Here is an 11,234-nt window from a genome sequence, read left to right as displayed (position 1 = left end):
TAGTGTACTGGGAGTGCCGGGAGGGGTGCCGGGGACCATCAGGAGGGGTGTCACGCCCCAAGGGGTCTCATGGGCTATGGGAAGAGATAAACCAGCCCCTAGTGGGCTGGAATAAGTTCCCACTAAGGCCCATAAGGTTTGAGAAGGAAAAAACACAAGGTGGAAAGAGTTTTCAAGTGGGAAGGTGGAATCCTACTCCAAGTAGGATTGGAGTAGGACTCCTCCACCTCCAATTTCGGCCAAACCTTTAGGTTTCGAGGCTGCCTCCTCCCCTCCCTACTTCCTATAGATAGTGGGGTTTTAGGGCTGATTTGAGACAACTTTTTCAAGGCAACCTGACCACATACCTCCACGGTTTTACCTCTAGATCGCGTTTCTGCGGAGCTCGGGCGGAGCCCTGCTGAGATTAGATCACCACCAACCTCCGAAGCGCCGTCACGCTGCCGGAGAACTCATCTACCTCTCGGTCTCTCTTGCTGGATCAAGAAGGCCGAGATCATCGTTGAGCTGTACGTGTGCTGAACGCGGAGGTGCCGTCCGTTCGGCACTAGATCGTGGGACGGATCGCGGGACGGTTCGTGGGACGGTTTGCGGGGCGGATCGAGGGACGTGAGGACGTTTCACTACATCAACCGCGTTCACTAACGCTTCTGCTGTGCGATCTACAAGCGTACGTAGATCGGAAATCCCCTCTCATAGATGGACATCACCAGGATAGGTCTTCGTGCGCATAGGAAATTTTTTGTTTCACATGCGACGTTCCCCAACAGTGGCATCATGAGCTAGGTTCATGCGTAGATGTAATCTTCAGTAGAACACAAAAGTTTTTGTGGACGGTGATGTGCGTCTTGCTGCCCTCCTTAGTCTTTTCTTGATTCCGCGATATTGTTGGATCGAAGCGGCTCGGTCCGACATTACTCGTACGCTTACGAGAGACTGGTTTCATCGCTACGAGTAACTCCGTTGCTCAAAGATGACTGGCGAGTGTCGGTTTCTCCAACTTTAGTTGAATCGGAATTGACTGAGGAGGTCCTTGGATGAGGTTAAATAGCAATTCATATATCTCCGTTGTAGTGTTTGCGTAAGTAAGATGCGATCCTACTAGATACCCATGGTCACCACGTAAAACATGCAACAACAATTAGAGGACGTCTAACTTGTTTTTGCAGGGTATGCTTGTGATGTGATATGGCCAACGATGTGATGTGATATATTGGATGTATGAGATGATCATGTTGTAATAGTTAATATTGACTTGCACGTCGATGGTACGGCAACCGGCAGGAGCCATAGGGTTGTCTTTAAACTAACGTGTGTGCTTGCAGATGCGTTTACTATATTGCTAGGACGTAGCTTTAGTAGTAATATCATGAGTAGCACGACAACCCCGATGGCGACACGTTGATGGAGATCATGATGATGGAGATCATGGTGTGACGCCGCTGACAAGAAGATCGTGCCGGTGCTTTGGTGATGGAGATCAAGAAGCACATGATGATGGCCATATCATGTCACTTATGAATTGCATGTGATGTTAATCCTTTATGCACCTTATCTTTCTTAGAACGACGGTAGCATTATGAGGTGATCTCTCACTAAAATTTCAAGACGAAATTGTGTTCTCCCTGACTGTGCACTGTTGCGACAGTTCTTCATTTCGAGACACCACGTGATGATCGGGTGTGATAGACTCAACGTTCACATACAACGGGTGCAAAACAGTTGCACACACGGAACACTCGGGTTAAGCTCACTACAAGAAATACAGTCAATTATGACTCCTCATTTTGGTCATTGTTTCGTCATTATTGTCGTTTATTGACCAAATTCAGAAGGTCAACAGTTGGCCGTCAAGAATGAACAAACTTGACCTTTTGTATAATTTTGGTCAAGAACGCTTTTGACCAAAATTTTGATCAAGAAGTTTCTGACCAAAATTATGGTCATTACTAATAAGCCTACACCACATTGGATCTGTTGTGGCCAAGCCAACGTGGAGATGCCTACATGGCACATATGATGACGTGGCAAAAATTATGACATGGATGCCATGCAAGATCAGTCCACGTCACTTGTTCTGATGGGCTAAGCCCAGTAATTTAGCCCGTTTCCATATTTTCGTTTGGGCCAAAACTATGGGCCAAGCACAATAATTCTGTCCATATGCAGATTTACTTTCAGGCCCAAAATCGTAACACAATTTGGCAGGTAACCAGGATAATATTGGGCCTAGCAGTATCATTAAACAACAGGTTCATAAGATCTGCCAACCAGAAAAAACAACTAGTTACTTTGTACCATTACACCATGTTCATAAAATGGACGTTGTCCACATTGTCCACAAGTAACTTATTATAATTATAGAACCAGTAACATAACATGGCACCAACTCTTTTAAGTAACAACTGATACTTTGCGGATTTCTCCTTGGCCTCCACAAGCTCCTCTCGCATCAACTCTGGCTTGCGTCTTCTTCTCGAGCATGAACTCTAGTACTTGTCATGAAGCAAAGCAACATTCTGCTTTTGAGTAGAAAATCTATGCACATTTAAAAAACAAACAGAGAACAAGTTAGATGAAAAATCTTGAGCTCAAAAAACAAAAGAAGAGACAAACAAAAGGAATGGACATATCATACATATCAGCATGCTTATGCGAGAAACGAAGAATATCCACGGCAAGTAAAGAACGCAGAAAATCAATCCAACTTAAATCAGCAACTTAGTAACTCACGTAATTACTCCACTAAGCATGAACATAAACTATGAACTAGAATTAAATAGTTGTCTCTAGTTTTCAAGCCCATGATTTCACTCGTATCTTGAGAAAACAAAATTCCATATTACCTCTTCTCTACAAGTATAAAACACCCGAAACATGATTTACATTTTCATAAGCATAAAATTATATTAGACGAGAAGACATTGTAAAACAGAATCTCCTTCAAAAAGAGCGCCATTGGGCTACCATGCTAGTTATTGCAAGGCGTGTACTTCAAGTAGTGCTGCCATGACAAGTGGCTCATATTCATATAATAAGTATTAAACTCAATAATAGTAAATTCTCACACTGCTCCAGTAAATAGCAACATGCGATTAATTAAGCATACAAGTAGGTTGCCGAACTAAAATCGAAAGACAGTAGAAGAGACAGGTTGGCTGGGTTTTATGTTTCAATATCCCAAAATTTATTTTTGATTCTTAGTAAAGCCATCAACATGAATACATAGCAATACAATAATCAACTATTGGAACAGAAGTTTCGAGCAGCCATGAGGACACAAGGAAGATGTAACTAAGTACAGAACATATCATATACTAATACCTTTTGTATCCATAAAATTTTGTACATGAGCTCCACATGACAAGATGTAGATAATTTTAGTAACAGGTATGGCCACTGAAAAAAAAAACCACATATCTATTTTATTACCCATGAAAGTCCATCAGTAAAATCTTTCTTTTCCCGATTAAAAATAAAAATGAACAAGCAAAATAAAGGGAAAATGTCTCTCCCAGGACTCCTCCCGGCTGAAACTTCTACGATATAGATGGCCCGGCCAAAAAAAAGACCCACACATACAGTTTGTGAAAGTGAAGAAGGAAATCATCCATGGGTTCGCTAGCTATATAACAAAAAGGTAGCTTCCTTACATAAAACCTGCACCGATAATAAAAAGAAAAAAACAGATTCATTTGATGTCAATTGAAAGGGAAAACAATCACGTATGAAAGAAGCGGCAACTCTTCCTCAAAATAAGAAATTAGGAAAGAAAATCCCCCTCGACTCCTGTACATGCCCACTTACTCCTGTATAAAAAGGATTAACATGACTCTCTAGAGCTGTAGATTGCTATTACGTGTTTGCATATTTTTTATCCTAATATGAAGAGAAAAATAATTGCCATTAAAACATCGTTATATTTATGTACATTGTTGATTAATAAAAAAAATTGATTGTATCATGCGCCAATAATATCTCATATCAACAGTACAGTTTTTCTACAACCACTACTTTCCCTCTCATATACTACATAGCAAGTTAAAAACAAAGATTGCATAACATGATGTTCGTTGAATTACGTGAAAGGAACCCGACACCCGGATTATTTTTCCCCCAATTTCTTTCATGTTTTCTACTGTATTTCTAAAATATGTAACAGACTGGACCTGAATTCTCATCAAGATTACATACATCTCAACAATGGGCACATAATGAATACCATCAGAGCTAATTGATATGTGATTAATCAGACATAACTATACAGTGGTAGCCAAATATGGGATTGAGTGTCATAGTCATGCACAAAGATTCAGTTACATAAATAATTGGATACATACAAAAGCGTGACTGATTTGGGAATACACTATCTGCACAACAATGTAATTAAACGACGGCTTTGCACAAGAGAAAACCATCACAGATTCACAAGTAACCCGGCTACCCGTACAGAAACACGCACATAAGGTCAACTATAGGAACAACCGAAAAAAAAGAACAACCACAGCGATAGCTTCAGCGTCTTCTATGGTACCGAATGGCTTCCACCAAGACGCGAAAAAAAAGAGGAACCGGGAGTACTGGAATACCTTCATCATCTTACAAGAAGTTAGATGGCTCCTGTGAGCTGCCAATCACATGATGGGGGAGTGAAACAGCATCGTATATCCCGCTGAGTCGCTGGAGTTACAACCATACTAGGGTGGTGCTATTCCACATCTGCATGTACATCTGCCAAATCATGGTTACAACGTCAGTTTCTGATTTTGAGTTAGTATGGATCAAGACTGGGATTTGTCACTCCGTATGACGGAGAGGTATCTCGGGGCCCACTCGGTAATACAACATCACACACAAGCCGGTAAACGAGATTGAAATAGGTATGCGGATACTGACGATCGAATCTCGGGCAAGTAACATACCGAAGGACAAAGGGAATGACATACGGGATTATATGAATCCTTGGCACTAAGGTTCAAACGATAAGACCTTCATAGAATATGTAGGATCCAATATGGGCATCCAAGTCCCGCTATTGGATATTGACCGAGGAATCTCTCGGGTCATGTCTACATAGTTCTCGAACCCGCAGGGTCTGCACACTTAAGGTTCGACGTTGTTTTATGCGTATTTGAGTTATATAGTTGGTTACCGAATGTTGTTCGGAGTCCCGGATGAGATCACGGACATCACGAGGGTTTGCGGAATGGTCTGGAAACGAAGATTGATATATAGGATGACCTCATTTGGTTACCGGAAGGTTTTCGTGCATTACCGGAAAAGTTTCGGGCTCATCTATAGTGTATTGGGAGTGCCGAGAGGGGTGCCGGGGACCATCAGGAGGGGTGTCACGCCCCAAGGGGTCTCATGGGCTATGGGAAGAGATAAACCAGCCCCTAGTGGGCTGGAATAAGTTCCCACTAAGGCCCATAAGGTTTGAGAAGGAAAAAACACAAGGTGGAAAGAGTTTTCAAGTGGCAAGGTGGAATCCTACTCCAAGTAGGATTGGAGTAGGACTCCTCCACCTCCAATTTCGGCCATACCTTTAGGTTTTGAAGCTGCCTCCTCCCCTCCCTCCCTCCTATATATAGTGGGGTTTTAGGGATGATTTGAGACAACTTTTTCAAGGCAGCCCGACCACATACCTCCATGGTTTTACCTCTAGATCGCGTTTCTGCGGAGCTCGGGCGGAGCCCTGCTGAGATTAGATCACCACCAAACTCCGGAGCGCCGTCATGCTTCCGGAGAACTCATCTACCTCTCTATATCTCTTGCTGGATCAAGAAGGCCGAGATCATCGTCGAGCTGTACGTGTGCTGTACGCGGAGCTGCCGTCCGTTCGGCACTAGATCGTGGGACGGATCGCGGGACGGTTCGCGGGGCGGATCGAGGGACATGAGGACGTTCCACTAAATCAACCACGTTCACTAACGCTTCTGTTGTGCGATCTACAAGGGTACGTAGATCAGAAATCCCCTCTCGTAGATGGACATCACCATGATAGGTCTTCGTGCGCGTAGGAAATTTTTTGTTTCCCATGCGACGTTCCCCAACACCCACTTGGCCCTCTGGCCCCCCTATTTTGCTAGAAGAAGGGTTTCGTTCCAGAAAAAATCAAGAGGAGGCTTTTCGGAGGATTCGCCGCCGCCACGAGGCGGAACTTGAGCAGAACCAATCTAGAGCTCCGGTAGGACGATCTTGCCGGGGAACTTCCCTCTCGGAGGGGGAAATCATCGCCATCGTCATCACCAATACTCCTCTCGTGGGAGGGGACTCATCACCATCAACATCTTCATCAGCACCATGTCATCTCCAAACCCTACTTCATCACTTGTAACCAATCTCTGTCTCGCGACTATGATTGCTACTTGTAAGGTTGCTAGTAGTGTTAATTACTCTTTGTAGTTGATGCTAGTTGGATTACTTGGTGGAAGATTATATGTTCAGATCTTTGATGCTACTCGTTACATCTCTGGTCATGAATATGATTATGCTTTGTGAGTAGTTACTTTTGTTCCTAAGGACATGGGATAAGTCTTGCAATAAGTAGTCACGTGAATTTGGTATTCGTTCGATAATTTGATGTGTTGTATGTTGTTTTTCCTCTAGTGGTGTTATGTGAACGTCGACTACATAACACTTCACCATTATTGGGCCCTAGAGGATGGCATTGGGAAGTAGTAAGTAGATGATGGGTTGCTAGAGTGACAGAAGCTTAAACCCTAGTTTATGCGTTGCTTCGTAAGGGGCTGATTTGGATCCACTAGTTTAATGCTATGGTTAGACTTTGTCTTAATTCTTCTTTCATAGTTGCGGATGCTTGCGAGAGGGGTTAATCACAAGTGGGATGCTTGTCCAAGTAAGGGCAGTACCCAAGCGCCAGTCCACCCACATATCAAACTATCAAAGTAGCGAACGCGAATCATATGAACATGATGAAAACTAGCTTGACAAAAATTCACATGTGTCCTCGGGAGCGTTTTACCTCCTATAAGAGTTTGTCCAGGCTTGTCCCTTGCTACAAGAGGGATTGGGCCACTTTGCTGCACCGTGGTTACTTTTGTTACTTGCTACTTGCTATGAATCATCTTGTCACACAACTACTTGTTACCGATAATTTCAGTGCTTGCAGATTTTACCTTGCTGAAAACCACTTGTCAGATCCTTCTGCTCCTCGTTGGTTTCAACACTCTTACTTATCGAAAGGACTATGATAGATCCCCTAAACTTGTGGGTCATCAGCAAGCGATGTGTCTCAGCTTTGAATCATCTCCATCATCGGGCTTCTTCGTCTCCGTGTGCCAGCGCATGAGCTTTGCTTCCTTAGGATCTACAAAATACCGCTACAGGTGGGGAGTGATCGGAAAGTCCCATGCAACTTTCTCAGGAGCTTTCTTTCCTGCCTTCTTGTATCGAGAAGCATTGCACACTGTACACCTGGTTTTTTCGCGTGCTCCCCCTAGATAAATGATGTAATCTTTGATGCATGCGTCATATCTAATGTACGATAGATCAAGAGGGCAAACGATTTTATTGGCCTGCTAGACACTAGTAGGACATAGGTTCCCCACAGGAAGAACTTTATTATGTAGATACTTCAAATGCTCATCGAGGCTTTTGTTTTTCCATTTTTTTCTGGCCTTCATCTTTAGAAGTACGAGCGTGAAGCTCAAGCGGGTCACCTCGGGATCCCAACTGTCATATAATGGAGTCTTCGAGTCTACTTTAAGTTGCGCCAGCTTGGCCTCCTCTCTAGAAGAAACTCTATCGCTAGTCATACTCTTGCGAAGGAGGTCCCGAACATGAGGGTCTTGCACGACTGAACATAGTAGCATCGAAGACTGCGGCGTGCCGTCACCTCTTCTCCGCCATGTCCGGACTCTGCCCCGCTGTCGTGTCCGAACTCTTCCCTGCCGCCGTCTCCATACTCTTCAACGCCACCATGTCCGGTGCCATCAACTTCGTGTGGATCGGTCATCTCTTCGTCTAGTCCTATGTTGTTATTCCGTGCCATGTGGATGTCGTCATCATCATCTTCACTTATCCACCGACTATAGCCATCGATGAAACCATTGATCAAAAAGTGGGCCTTCAAACTGCCGCGATCAAAAGGGTCCAAAATTACTCCTTCTTTGCATCTTGTACACGGACATATAATCCCTGTCCGTTTATTTGCATACAAGTCCATCACCGTGGATTGCAAGTATCGCTCAACTTTCCTTCCACTCACCTTCATGACTACATGGTATAACAAGCAAAATGTTGATAAACAAAATGCATGCATGCATCAAAGTCGATCATATAAAAATTTGGCATGACCTTGCCTAAAAATAGGACATATCGAGTTTGCTCGAAATTCGCTGAAACGGAAATAAATCGACATTTTGGCAAAACATAAGCAACTCACGGGGCATGTCACTCACACAAATCCCTGTTGGAAATATTTCCTAGAGGCAATAATAAAATGGTTATTATTATATTTCCTTGTTCATGATAATTGTGTATTGTTCGTGTTGTAGTTGTATTAACGGGAAACAATAATACATGTGTGAATAAATAGACCACACCATGTCCCTAGTGAGCCTCTAGTTGTCTAGCTCGTTGGTCAATAGATGGTCATGGTTTCCTGACCATGGACATTGGATGTCGTTGATAACGGGATCACATCATTAGGAGAATGACGTGATGGACAAGACCCAATCCTAAGCATAGCACATGATTGTGTAGTTCGTCTGCTAGAACTTTTGTAATGTCAAGTATCATTTCCTTAGACCATGAGATTGTGCAAGTCCTGGATACCGTAGGAATGCTTTGGGTGTATCAAACGTCACAATGTAACTGGGTGACTATAAAGGTGCATTACAGGTATCTCCGAAAGTGTGTGTTGGGTTGGTACAAATCAAGACTGGGATTTGTCACTCCGTGTGACGGAGAGGTATCTCTCGGCCCACTCGGTAATACATCATCATAATGAGCTCAATGTGACCAAGGAGTTAGCCTCAGGACCATGTGTTATGGAACGAGTAAAGATACTTGCCGGTAACGACATTGAACAAGGTATAGGAATACCAACGATCGAATCTCAGGCAAGTATAATACCGATAGACAAAGGGAATTTTATACGGGATTAAGTGAATCCCCGACATCGTGGTTCATCTGATGAGATCATCGTGGAACATGTGGGAGCCCATATGGATATCCAGATCCCGCTATAGGTTGTTCGCCGGAGAGGCGTCTCGGTCATGTCTGCATAGTTCCCGAACCAATAGGGTCTACACACTTAATGTTCGGTGACACTAGAGTTGCAATGGGAATTGTATATGTGGTTACGGAAAGTAGTTCGGAGTCCCGGATGAGATCCCAGACATCACGAGGAGTTCTGGAATAGTCTGGAGGTGAAGATTTATATGTGGGAAGTCATGTTTCGGTCACCGAAAAGGTTTCAGATTTTATCAGTATTGTACCGGGACCACCGAAAGAGTTCTGGGGGTCCACCGAGAGGGGTCACCTGTCCCGGAGGGCCACATGAGCCGAAAGAGGGAGGGAACCAGCTCCTTGGTGGGCTGGTACGCACCACCCAAGGGGCCCAAGGCGCCTAGGGCTGGGAACCCTAGGGCGTGGGGGCTGCCTCCCACCAACTTGGGAGGCAAGCCACCCCCTAGTCCAACGCCACTCCCTCCTAGGGTTTCTAGGGTGGCCGGCCCCCTCTCCCCTTCCCCCTATAAATTTAGGAGGGGTGAGAGGGCTGCGCATACACCTGAACCCTCCCCCTTGGTGTAGCCCTACCCCTCCACTTCTCCTCCTCCGCGACACTTGGAGAAGCCCTGCCGGAGAACCACAAGCTCCATCGCCACCATGCCGTCGTGCTACCAGAGCTCTCCCTCAACTTCTCCTCCCCCTTGCTGGATCAAGAAGCAGGAGACGTGCCCGGGCTGTACGTGTGTTGAACGTGGAGGCGCCGTTCGTTCGGTGCTTGGATCGTATGTTCCGCGATTTGAATCGCCACGAGTACGACTCCATCAACCACGTTCATTGTAACGCTTCCTCTTAGCGATATTCAACGGTATGAATATGCTATTCCATTCTCGTTGCTAGCATCTCCTATATTGATCTTGGTGACACGTAGGAATTTTTTGAATTATTACTACGTTCCCCAATAGTGGCATCAGAGCACAGGTATGTTGTGGGCGATGATTTGGTCAATTTTCTGACCTGCTCCCACTGATTAGGACATGAAATTAGCTAGGATAAGTATCTCATCAATTTAGCACACACAATTACAAGTAATGATCACGTGTCTCGATGTAAGATAGAAATCGGGGGTGTAGCTCATATGGTAGAGCGCTCGCTTCGCATGCGAGAGGCAGGGGGTTCGACTCCCCGCACCTCCAACTTTTTTCTTCGTTTTGTCCCTTCATTCTTTTTCATTCCATTAGTTTCTTTAATGTTTTTTGTTTGGAGAAAACCAAATATACTCCTTTTCCCCCCTTCATTCCTCCATCTTCCTCTTACGGTTTTGTTTTGGGAAAACAAGTCTACTATCTGACATTTCCTCTCTTTTGTATTTTTTCATCCGGCTTCTTGAGACCTTTTTTCTTATCTCGGACGTGTTTACTTCCCGTAGTAACTTTTGTCTGCATCGCATACATGTTCATTTGAGCTTGATTGCTGGAAAACAGATAAAAAGCCAATATATGCACCTCGTTTGGTCGCCCGCATCTAGACATCTTGCATTAGGGATCAGTTCATTGTGTGAACTCACACAACTAAACGCTATTTCGTTGCACGCATGGGGTACGATTAAGAGCTAGCATTCACAATTAACACACTGAGTTACACGAGAGTGCCTCACGACTGCGGTGGATGATGACCCCGGCGCGCGCCTGACACGATGAGCATGGAGTCGCAGGCGAGCTTTCCTGCCTACACCATGACGAACTAGTTGCTAGTGTTGTCGCCAAAGAGAAAGTATGTGCGGAGGGCGCCGAGGCACAAGAGAGGGGGGAAGAAATGAAGTGTTTGTCAGACCATGCCAACTGTGATGGACGATGGATGTGGCCCCACGTCTGTCAAGACGATCGCATAGCTGTGGGTGAGCGACCCCGTCCACGGCACACAGAACTAGTTGCTAGCATCGTTGCCACAGAGAAAGTCCATGCGGAGACAAAGGATAGAGTAGGAGAAAAGCAGTGTGCGTGCCATGACAGCGTCAGTTCAATAGGTCGAGGAAAAGG

At 44.7% G+C, this 11,234-nt stretch overlaps 1 long non-coding RNA gene and 1 other non-coding gene across 2 annotated transcripts; one reads left to right on the top strand and one right to left on the bottom strand.

The window, feature by feature from the left end:
* Nucleotides 1-2,257: 2,257 nt before the first annotated feature.
* On the bottom strand, nucleotides 2,258-4,756 carry LOC123401553. Its single transcript, XR_006611125.1, has 3 exons — nucleotides 4,590-4,756; nucleotides 3,583-3,660; nucleotides 2,258-2,538 (listed from the first exon to the last, which is right to left on the bottom strand). It is a non-coding gene; the product is annotated as an uncharacterized LOC123401553 (long non-coding RNA).
* Nucleotides 4,757-10,318: 5,562 nt separating this feature from the next.
* Nucleotides 10,319-10,391, top strand: TRNAA-CGC. The gene has a single exon. It is a non-coding gene; the product is annotated as a tRNA-Ala (tRNA).
* Nucleotides 10,392-11,234: the final 843 nt, after the last annotated feature.

This window comes from Hordeum vulgare, chromosome 6H, assembly GCF_904849725.1.
Source record: "Hordeum vulgare subsp. vulgare chromosome 6H, MorexV3_pseudomolecules_assembly, whole genome shotgun sequence".
Taxonomy (NCBI): Eukaryota; Viridiplantae; Streptophyta; class Magnoliopsida; order Poales; family Poaceae; genus Hordeum; species Hordeum vulgare.
Note: the sequence above shows the minus strand (reverse complement) of the source record. Positions and strands in the feature narration are given on the sequence as shown.